An 11,677-nucleotide genomic window follows, 5' to 3' on the forward strand; every position below is an offset into this window, starting at 1 on the left:
GGAGCAATGAACTGTCAGCGCATTTAATTAATATTACCTCACTGAATACCACTGATTTTCACCCCCTTTTTTGTCATACGTGTAGCTATGATAACAGACACATGTTTTGGCGTGTTTTATTATTCATAGTTTGCTTAACAGTAATAGAATATTCTTATACGCTATAAGTGACCAGACGTCCGAGATCAAAACTGGGAATATAATCCCAGAGAAGGGGGAAAATAATGGTAAGCTATTTTTAAATTGAAGAAACAATATGATTAGGTTATATATACATGCGTATATCCTACAAAAACAATGTATGAATACATTAGATATCTATATATCTTAGGGACCTATAGACTGTATCTGTGTTGCTTCAGCAGCAGAGAGTTTATTCTGTCTTGACACTTTGTATTGATATTTTCTATTACATTCTTCCCTTAAATGATAATGTTTGCAGTGATTGTTTTATATGTATTTTTTTTATGTAAGTTGCTTTGGATAAAAGCGTCTGCCAAATACTTAAACATATATAAACACTTGAAAGTCTTTATATCAGCTAAAACCACCAATCTGTTTCACTGGATTCAGAATAAAACCAAATTCTGTTTAACCCAACAATGTTAGTATTTGAATATTGTTACTTGAAGACTTATTCCTGGTTACAATTATACTGTTAAGAAAGTATTGTCTTATACTTTGCCTAAAATGAGAATGCATCATAATCAGTGGCGGCTGGTGAATTTTGTTTTAGGTGGGGCTAAAAGTTTGTAAACCAAACCCCTGTAGGGGCGTCATCCTCCCCCAGAAGATTTATTTGTGATTTTCACATACAAATATTGAAGATCTTTGCTCCTTCTCAACTCTGTGGTAATATTATTTTCATAAAATACAACCAATAGCACGTTAATGTTAAATCTTACTTGTGAAAAGTAATCCCCCGATTCCTATTTTCAACAGTCCGCTCATTTGAGCAGGAAAACGCTGAACACCAGCCCGGCATCTTTGTTTTCTACCTGTCAACTGTCAGTTTAGGCTGCTCGCCGGCTCCTCATCACCACTTCAAGATGGCGGCCAAATTGCTCACGTCACAGCAACCAATGCTGCGTCTACTTATAAGATGTCTATGGTTATAACGTCATTGCAAACATGGCAATCTGTTGCGTCCACTGCAGTTTGCTACCTTATTCATACTTTTTGTCAAGTGATTTTTTTTAAGCAGGGTTGCATGAGGTACCTACACATAACGTTACGTTAGACAATGTATCACACACAGTAACGTAACGTTATACGGCGGTCAGCAGCACCGTGTATTTTAGTCACCTACAAAAAGACAAACATAGTCAAATAAAGGTCAGTTAAAATGTATACTATATTAAGAATATGTGTACATATTGCATAGGGTCCTGACATCTAAAAAGTACAACTCTGTTCATTGTTATGTTCATATATTTGTTATGTTTTTCATGTGTACGCACACATAAACACACATACAGTATGAGATGAGATCAATGAGATAAGGTAAGAACAGGACAGAAACTGCTGTGGAACTAGTTACAATGCAATATGCCATGGAAATACAATGTTAACACTTTTGTGCAAATAAGTACAGTTGCACTTGTTTTTTCAAATGTGTTTATTCTGTAAAGGAATGAGTTACATGTTTAAAATGACTGGTTAATAGTGCTATTTTGAAGTGCAATGTCACCACTATCTTTTTCTCTGCAATTTCAAATGCACTTGTATTAATAAATAAATACAGCGTTTTAAAAGCATACACAATCTGTGTAAATACATTAGTCTGTGGATAAAATGACTTGAAAGTGTCATGTCTGTGTAATCATGTTTTGTTTTAAGTCATGTTTTTGTTTAGTTATAGGAATCTTTGGTTTCTGGCTTTTCACTCCCTTGTCTTGTTTGCATGATTACCCATTAGTTTCACCTGTTCCACGTTTGGACTCATTGTGCACTCTTGATTGTCACCATAGCAACCCATTAGTTTTCACCTGTCACGTCACGCACCTGTTTCACGTCTTGAGTCACGCACCTGTTTTCGTTAATCATGTCTGTAGTATTTAAGTTCAGTGTTTTTCAGTTTGTCTTTCTGACGACCTCACACCACATTTATGCTCTGTCCATTCCTCTAAGATCCTGCTTCATGTCCCTTGTCAAAGTAAGTTTTGGTTCCATGTTTATCGTCTTTTTGTTTTTCATAGTTTGTTCTCCGCCACTGTGCGCGCTTTGGTTTGATCCTTTTTTGTAGTTCTAGTGTTTCAATAAAAAAATGTACCTTCATTCCCGTCTCGCCCGTGCCAACTTTCCGTTGCATCCCGGAAAAGCAAACTCCCAAGATCAAGTCGTGACAGAAAGGACTCGAAACTCAAAATGCAGGACTTGGGACTTGACTTGAGACTTTCCAGTCTTGACTTTGGACTTGACTCGGACTTGCCTGTCTTGACTTGGGACTTGACTCGAGACTTGAGGGCAAAGACTTGAGACTTACTTGTGACTTGCAAAGCAATGACTTGGTCCCACCTCTGGTAGCTAGTATATCATTCAAAAGCGCATATTCTAACCATTGAAATACTTTGTATAGTTGAAGACTTATGGTCATTAGAAAACATGACTGCACACCATAAAGCCCTCCACAGCACAGAGTCAGCGCTTCTAAAAGTTTTTAACGATATCCTCCTGTCCACTGATTCTGGTAAATATGTTGTCCTGGTGCTTTTAGATCTGTCTGCTGCGTTCGACACCGTCGACCACGCCACCTTAATCACTCGTCTTGAGAACTGTGTGGGCATTAAGGGCGCCGCCCTCAACTGGTTCCGGTCGTACCTAACCGACAGGAGTTTTTGTGTAAAAGTAGACAGTTTTATGTCGTCCACAGTTCCTTTACCACATGGGGTCCCCCAGGGCTCAATCCTTGCCCCAATTTTATTTGCGCTTTACCTTCTCCCCCTTGGTTCTATTTTTAGGAAGTACAGTATTGCATTTCATTTTTATGCCGATGATTGCCAGATTTATTTTCCCATGGCACAAAATAACACGGTTCAACGTCTTATTGACTGCCTGCACGACATCAAAGTCTGGCTTTCAGCTAACTTCCTGAGCCTAAATGAAGATAAAACAGAAGTTATGTTGTTCGGTCCAAGTCGCTCTCCCTCCCCCAACGTTGACCTCGGCACTCTGACCCCGTATCTCAGCGACTCTGTCACAAACCTGGGGGTAAAGTTTGACTCAGATTTTAAATTCGAAAAACAAATCAGCAGCGTCATTCAAAAAAGCTTTTATCAATTACGCCAAATAGCGAAAGTGAAACCGCTTCTATCAAGACATGATCTTGAGAAATTAATCCACGCTTTTATCTCGACTCGTCTTGATTATTGTAATGCCCTGTATGTTGGCATTAGCCAGGCCTCCCTCGCCCGCCTGCAGCTCGTGCAGAACTCTGCTGCTCGTCTGCTAACACAGACCCGCAGACGTGAGCACATCACCCCTATTTTAGCGTCCCTTCACTGGCTCCCTGTGCGTTACCGAATACATTTTAAACTCCTTTTATTTGTTTTTAAATGTCTAAACAACCTCGCGCCAACCTATCTCTCCGACCTCCTTCAGCCTTACTGCCCCACCCGATCCTTAAGATCAGCCGATCAGCTGCTGTTGACGGTCCCTGACACAAGGCTGAAGCTTAGAGGTGACAGAGCTTTCGCCGTTGCTGCTCCCAAGCTCTGGAACGACCTACCCCTGAGTGTTAGACAAGCCTCCTCTCTTCCTGTTTTTAAATCTCTCTTAAAAACATACTTTTATTCCATGGCTTTTAACACTGAGTGATATCCATCCTGCAATGGCGCCCCATAATACACCTGCTGTGATCCTGTTTTTATGTTTTTATGTTTTTATTAATTCTATTTTAATTATTTATTTTTTATCGTGTTCTGTTTGTGTTGTGTTGTGTTTGCTCGGTACTCGTTTTATCTTTTAACCTGCTCATTGTACAGCACTTTGGCTACCCCTGTGGTAAATTTTAAATGTGCTCTATAAATAAAGTTGATTTGATTTGATAATGGCAGCTACACTTTCCATCTTAAAGATCTAAAAAAAATATTTGGGAATGTCCGGCGGGCCAGATTGAAAAGTTAACGGGCCGCATGCGGCCCCCGGTCTGGTATTGTGGCTTCGATAACAGGAACCGGTTCTCAAAAAGGGGTTCGAATCCATGGAATTGGTTCTTTTCTTATGGAACAATCGGGAGAACCAGTTTGGAACATCATCCCTAGGTACCGCACATCGCTACTGACTATATTGTGTTACCATGATACATTTCGACATGGAACAATATTCCAGAATTTTGAAGATTTAGCGTCATCTTATGGCATGAAAACGCAACACAACGGAAGGAACCACCATCTTCTACCTTCTGCGTCTTCTACTTCCAATCTCACGTACAGTCACTCCTACAAGGTCCGTCTTTTTATATTCTTCTCACACTCCCCCTTCCTCCATCTGTTCCCTCCCTCCTCCTCGCCGGAGTGTTTTGCCACCGTTCCTACCTTTCTCTCCCCCCCCCCCGCAGGCCTTGTGTGACTGCTGTAATGAATTGTACCTAATTGCCGACTGGGACCCACGGCCTTAAATAAAATTCTCAGGACACTTAACCGGGGTCACTATGAATGATAAACACACCTTAATAAATGGTCTTGGGCTGAGAAGCCATTCCTCTCGTTAGAGCCCCATGCAGCAAAAAGGTTGGCGGATTCACAGAATATAATGAAAAGGATCAGGGCAATTATTAGCGTCGTTACGTTGAATTACAACTTCCTGTCATGTGCCTCAGGGCAGAAGAGGAAGCTAAAAGGTTTTACTCCAATAAAATATATATTAGACTTCAATAAGAACACCAAAACACCACTTTCTAACTTAGTTCTCATTACTTTTTTCAATATCCCTTTTGAGTGTAAGGCATGTTATTAATATCAATATACATTGTTTTAAAAACATTTTCAAGTGAATTTTTGTGATTCATTTTAAAAATTGGACTTTCTTGTGGGTATTGGTTGACAAACTAATTATTATATTTCTAAAGAGAAACTACCAGCTGCAGTCAGGTATGATCAGAAGTTTATAGGGCAGATGCTTTTCTTTATTATAAATAAAATAGATATATACCATCAATTCCGGACTGTAAGCTGAAGCTTTTTTCCTAAGCTTTGAACCATGAGGCTTATAAAACGGTGCGACTAACAGGGGCGCCGCTAGGGATTTTGGGCCCCATGAAAAGAATCTGTACAGGGCCCCCAACACAGTGTCATTATTTTTTCTGTATTATAATTTCATCATCATTAGGGGCCTCTCTGGGCCCCCCTCCATCATGGGCCCCTAGAATCCGTCTCCTTTACCCCCCCTTTTCGGCGCCCCTGGCGACTAATATACGTATTTTCTTCTCTGACGGCCATAAAGCAAATAGTTTTCATTCAAGTCATGCAAAGACACTTAAATGGTGTGTTATTGTTTGTGCTGCCCATCTTGTTGATGAGTTGATTCACTGCAGGAGCTGCTGGGTCAATGCCTCCAAAGTGCTTCCTGCTGTTTAAAGCTTTGAACCGGAAGTAGAAGTGTTGTTCGGTCTTCTAATCATCCATAGCGTTTCTACTCGTTTGGATTCTTCATTCATCACTCCAAGGAACATTTGTAAGTTTTACAGTATAACTAAAACAATACTTCCTCACGAAACCGTCCCTTGTGTGATGTCTGTAGGAGTTTTCATGCATATTTGTACCTGCTATCGTAATGCGATCGTCAGCATTAGCTAATGTGCTAACACATTTACGAGTGTCCGTGTTAGCATTACTTACTTACAGAGGCATTTAGTTTGAATTGTTTCAGTTTCACAAATTCCTCAGTAAATTCACCAAAACGTGACCGTGGCGTTATTGAGTCTGTTTGGCTGATTAGAACGCTAGCTTCCGCAGCCATTGCGTCCATGACGATGACTTCTGTTTTGGTTGATCAGCCATTTTACTGCCATGTTACAGACACCGTTTGGAAACAATTAAGGTATGTAAATAAACATTTACAGAATATTTCTGTTTAAATAACTAATTTCACAACATATGTATTTGCGGCCTATAGTCAGGTGTGGCTAATATATTGAAGACAAAAATGTACAAACCCTGTTTCCATATGAGTTGGGAAATTGTGTTAGATGTAAATATAAACGTAATACAATGATTTGCAAATCCTCATATTCAATTGAATGGACTACAAAGACAAATAATAATTAACTTAGAATTTCATGGCTGCAACACGTGCCAAAGTAGTTGGGAAAGGGCATGTTCACCACTGTGTTACATCACCTTTTCTTTTAACAACACTCAATAAACGATTGGGAACCGATGAAACTAATTGTTGAAGCTTTGAAAGTGGAATTCTTTCCCATTCTTGTTTTATGAAGAGCTTCAGTCGTTCAACAGTCCGGGGTCTCCGCTGTCGTATTTTACGCTTCATAATGCGCCACACATTTTCGATGGGAGACAGGTCTGGACTGCAGGCGGGCCAGGAAAGTACCCGCACTCTTTTTTTTACGAAGCCACGCTGTTGTAACACGTGCTGAATGTGGCTTGGCATTGTCTTGCTGAAATAAACAGGGGCGTCCATGAAAGAGACGGCGCTTTGATGGCAGCATATGTTGTTCCAAAACCTGTATGTACCTTACTCATATGGAAACGGGTTTTGAAATAAACTAAAATTTAGTGGGTGCGGCTTATATACCATTACGTTTTATAGTCGGGCAAATTACACAACTGCCTTGACACTTTTGGTATTTTCTCCTATCTGTTCAGGTAATAGCATGCTAACAATAGCATGCTAATGCTTATTACTAGCATCTTAGCTAGTTTTGTTAGTATAAATGTATAAATCAAGGATCCTGCTGCTTGGCGCCATCTTGCTAGTATACCAACCGTTCCCATGTTAACATGCTAACGTTTCATGCCAGCATTTTAGCTAGTTTTATGAATTCAAACCTAAAAATCATGGCTTTTGATACATCTTGGAAGTATACTTACTCTATACTAACTGAATATTGTCATAACGTGGACTGTGGGGGTTTCGTTTTCCCGAGATGCAAGAATTGGAGCGGACGTGATGTGCAGGTAAAGACATGGTTTAATTTTACTATAACAGAGACTCTTACCAGGAGGACTTTGAGTAGGATACGCAGACACGGTACCGTGAGTACGCATGCAGCTGCGGCTTCCAAACATTTGATCGCTTGCCCGTACGTGCGTGCCGCTATGTGCATGTCACGTACGTAACTTTAGGGACTTTGGGGAAATATATGTGCTGTATGAACTTTGGGGAGGTGAACGGTACTTTGGGCTGTGGGATTGAGTGTGTTGTGCAGGTGTTTGAGTTGTATTGGCGGGTTATATGGACGGGAGGGGGGAGGTGTTTGTTATGCGGGATTAATTTGTGGCATATTAAATATAAGCCTGGTTGTGTTGTGGCTAATAGAGTATATATATGTCTTGTGTTTATTTACTGTTTTAGTCAATCCCAGCTGAATATCAGGTCCCACCCGCCTCTCACAGCATCTTCCCTATCTGAATCGCTCCCACTGCCCTCTAGTCCTTCACTCTCACTTTCCTCATCCACAAATCTTTCATCCTCGCTCAAATTAATGGGGAAATCGTCGCTTTCTCGGTCCGAATCGCTCTCGCTGCTGGTGGCCATGATTGTAAACAATGTGCAGATGTGAGGAGCTCCACAACCTGTGACGTCACGCTACTCGTCTGCTACTTCCGGTACAGGCAAGGCTTTTTTTTATCAGCGACCAAACGTTGCGAACTTTATCGTCGATGTTCTCTACTAAATCCTTTCAGCAAAAATATGGCAATATCGCGAAATGATCAAGTATGACACATAGAATGGACCTGCTATCCCCGTTTAAATAAGAAAATCGCATTTCAGTAGGCCTTTAATAACAGAAAGAAACAACCCTTTTGTGTGAATGGGGGGGGGAGGAAGTTTTTTTTGGGTTGGTGCACTAATTGTAAGTGTATCTTGTGTTTTTTATGTTGATTTAAAAAAAAACAAAAAAAAAAAAACGATACCGATAATTAAAAAAAACGATACTGATAATTTCCGATATTACATTTTAACGCATTTATCGGCCGATGGTTTCAACCAAAAAAAAAATCATGAATTTTCTTACTTGGTGACATCATGGAAGTATGCTAACTGCGTCTTTGTTAGGATGCAAACTTGTTTATTCCAGCAAATGTTGCCCAAAAGGCACCAAGTCGCTCTTCGACCATGGGCTGAAGGTTCAGAACACAGAAATCAGGCCCATTGAAAATATGTTGGAATTATGCAGTCAATACTACTGTTACAACCAACTATTATCACTGCCAATACTTGTATTTTTACTACGAGTATTAAAGGTCTACTGAAATGACATTTTTTTATTTAAACGGGGATAGCAGATCCATTCTATGTGTCATACTTGATCATTTCGCGATATTGCCATATTTTTGCTGAAAGGATTTAGTAGAGAACAACAACGATAAAGTTCGCAACTTTTGGTCGCTGATAAAAAAAAAAGCCTTGCCTGTACCGGAAGTAGCTTGACGTCACAAGTTGAAAGTCTCCTCACATTTCCCCATTGTTTACACCAGCAGCGAGAGCGATTTGGACCGAGAAAGCGACGATTAACCCATTAATTTGAGCCAGGATGAAAGATTCGTGGATGAGAAACGTGAGAGTGAAGTATTAGAGTGCAGTGCAGGACGTATCTTTTTTCGCTCTAACTTAGGTACAAGGGCTCATTGGATTCCACACGCTCTCCTTTTTCTATTGTGGATCACGGATTTGTATTTTAAACCACCTCGGATACTATATCCTCTTGAAAATGAGAGTCGAGAACGCGAAATGGACATTCACAGTGACTTTTATCTCCACGACAATACATCGGTGAAGCACTTTAGCTACGGAGCTAACGTGATAGCATCGTGCTTAAATGCAGATAGAAACAAAAATAAATAAGCCTCTGACTGGAAGGATAGACAGAATATCAACAATACTACCAAACTCTGGACCTGTAACCACACGGTTAATGATGTACCGCCTGACAAAGCCTAGCAATGCTGTTGCTAACGACGCCATTGAAGCTAACTTAGCTACGGGACTCAACAGAGCTATAATAAAAACATTGCTCTCCACCTACGCCAGCTCTCATCTGCTCATCAACACCGAAGCTCACCTGCGTTCCAGCGATCGACGACGCGACGAAGGACTTCACCCGATCATCGGTGCGGTCGGCGGCTAGCATCGGATAGCGCCTGCTAGCCAACTCAAAGTCCTCCTGGTTGTGTTGCTGTAGCCAGACGCTAATACACCGATCACACCTACAGGTTTCTTCTTTGCAGTCTCCATTGTTCATTGAACAAATTGCAAAAGATTCACCAACACAGATGTCCGGAATACTGTGTAATGTTGCGATGTAAACAGAGCTTTTTGTATTGGATACAATGGTGACCGAATACTTCCGTTTCAACCATCGACGTCACGCGCAAACGTCATCATACCTAGACGTTTTCAACCGGAAGTTTCCCGGGAAATTTAAAATTGCACTTTATAAGTTAACGCGGCCGTATTGGCATGTGTTGCAATGTTAAGATTTCATCATTGATATATAAACTATCAGACTGCGTGGTCGGTAGTAGTGGGTTTCAGTAGGCCTTTAAGGCCGTAACAGTCGTTTAAAAGTGCGTGTATTGTAGGCATTAGCATCCAACAATGCTATTGCCACAGCTGCTGTTTTGTCTGTTTGTTCCGCCCTCTTCTCTCTCCTTATCCATCCCCAGGTTCTCTAACTCACATACCAGCTATTCCTGCATCGGTTGAGTAATCAACGGAATCAGTTGCACACAAATGGATTCTCCAATAAAATCCCGCAATTGCCTCCGAGTCCTGCTCCCGACGTTTATTAAATGAACGCTTCCAACATATATTGCTGAATTCCCTCCACCTAATCCCAGCCATTGTTCATGTGATCGTTTCTATTCTCTATCGCCGTCTTCTTTCTTTTTCATTTTGTCTGTCCCCTCTTAAACCATGCACTGTTTGCTATCTTGAAAATGAAACAAAGACAATTTGAAGATGAGAAGCACATATATAAAAGTATACAGACTTGTTCTGGAAAACAAAAGCATACAATCCCTGCATACTGCATGTATAACTGCAGAAATATAGCCGAGGTTACTGTGGTTTATCCGTAATACAGTGCTCAATACCGGGGTAGAGCGGAATATTCGTTAGTTCAGGAAAAAACACGGAGGCTATTTCATCCCTACAAGCCAGTTCCGCAGGTTTCCCTGCTCTTCAGGGGAGTTTATGGAAGCGTCTGTGGTTGTTACATGTATATATAGGGTACATTACATGGAGGTGTGGCCATTGTTACACAGTAGTGCCTTGCTTCTGAGAGCAGTTTGTTGCATTTGTTTAATGCATACTTGCCAACCCTCCCGGATTTTCCGGGAGACTCCCGAAATTCAGCGCCTCTCCCGAAAACCTCCCGGGACAAATTTTCTCCCGAAAATCTCCCGAAATTCAGGCGGACTCAGGTCCTCCACAATATAAAAAAGCGTACCTGCCCAATCAAGTTATAACTATAGAATGATGGAGGGCGAGTTCTTGGTTTCTTATGTGGGTTTATTGTTAGGCAGTTTCATTAACGTCCTCCCAGCGCGGTAACAACACACAACAACAGCAGTCACTTTTTTGTATACCGTAAAGCAGTCCGTCTGCCGTAAACAGCAATGTTGTGACACTCTTAAACAGGACAATACTGCCATCTAGTGCATTTGATGAAAGCACTTTTGTGCGTGCCACACATCAATGCATCATCAGAGAGGGTGTTCAGCATGGTTCGAAAAATAGTGACAGAGAATAGAACAAGGATGGACAATTCAACCCTTAACTCAACAATGAGTAGATGAGTGTTATGTGTGTGTATATGTGTAAATAAATGAACACTGAAATTCAAGTATTTATATATATATATATATATATATATATATATATATATATACATATATATATATATATATATATATATATATATATATATAGCTAGATATCACTGAACGTCAAGTATTTCTTATATATATATATATATATATGAAATACTTGACTTGGTGAATTCTAGCTGTAAATATACTCCTCCCCTTTTAGCCACGCCCCGTCCCACCCTGACCACGCCCACCCCCACCCCCTCCCCCCACCTCCCGAAATCGGAGGTCTCAAGGTTGGCAAGTATGGTTTCATGTGGACATGCTGGGGTGGGATATAATATAAACCAGTGGTCCGCAACCACCGGCCGCACAAGAAATAATTTAAAAAAATATATTTTTATTAAATCAACATAAAAAACACAATATATATCAATATAGATCAATACAGTCTGCAGGGATACACTCCGTAAGTACACATGTATTTCTTTATGACAAAAAAAAAACAGCGCGACGTCAACAACAAAAAACACCATAAACTACACTGCTGCCATCTAACGTCTTGGACTTGCAACTGCAATTTGCAATTCATTGTCATGCTTGCAAATGATGATATGATCATACTAAAAACTAGATATAAAAACTGGACAGCAGTGATCATCACCAGCTCATTTTTAAAAATT

The sequence above is a fragment of the Nerophis lumbriciformis genome, linkage group LG05, assembly GCF_033978685.3.
Source record: "Nerophis lumbriciformis linkage group LG05, RoL_Nlum_v2.1, whole genome shotgun sequence".
Lineage (NCBI taxonomy): Eukaryota > Metazoa > Chordata > Actinopteri > Syngnathiformes > Syngnathidae > Nerophis > Nerophis lumbriciformis.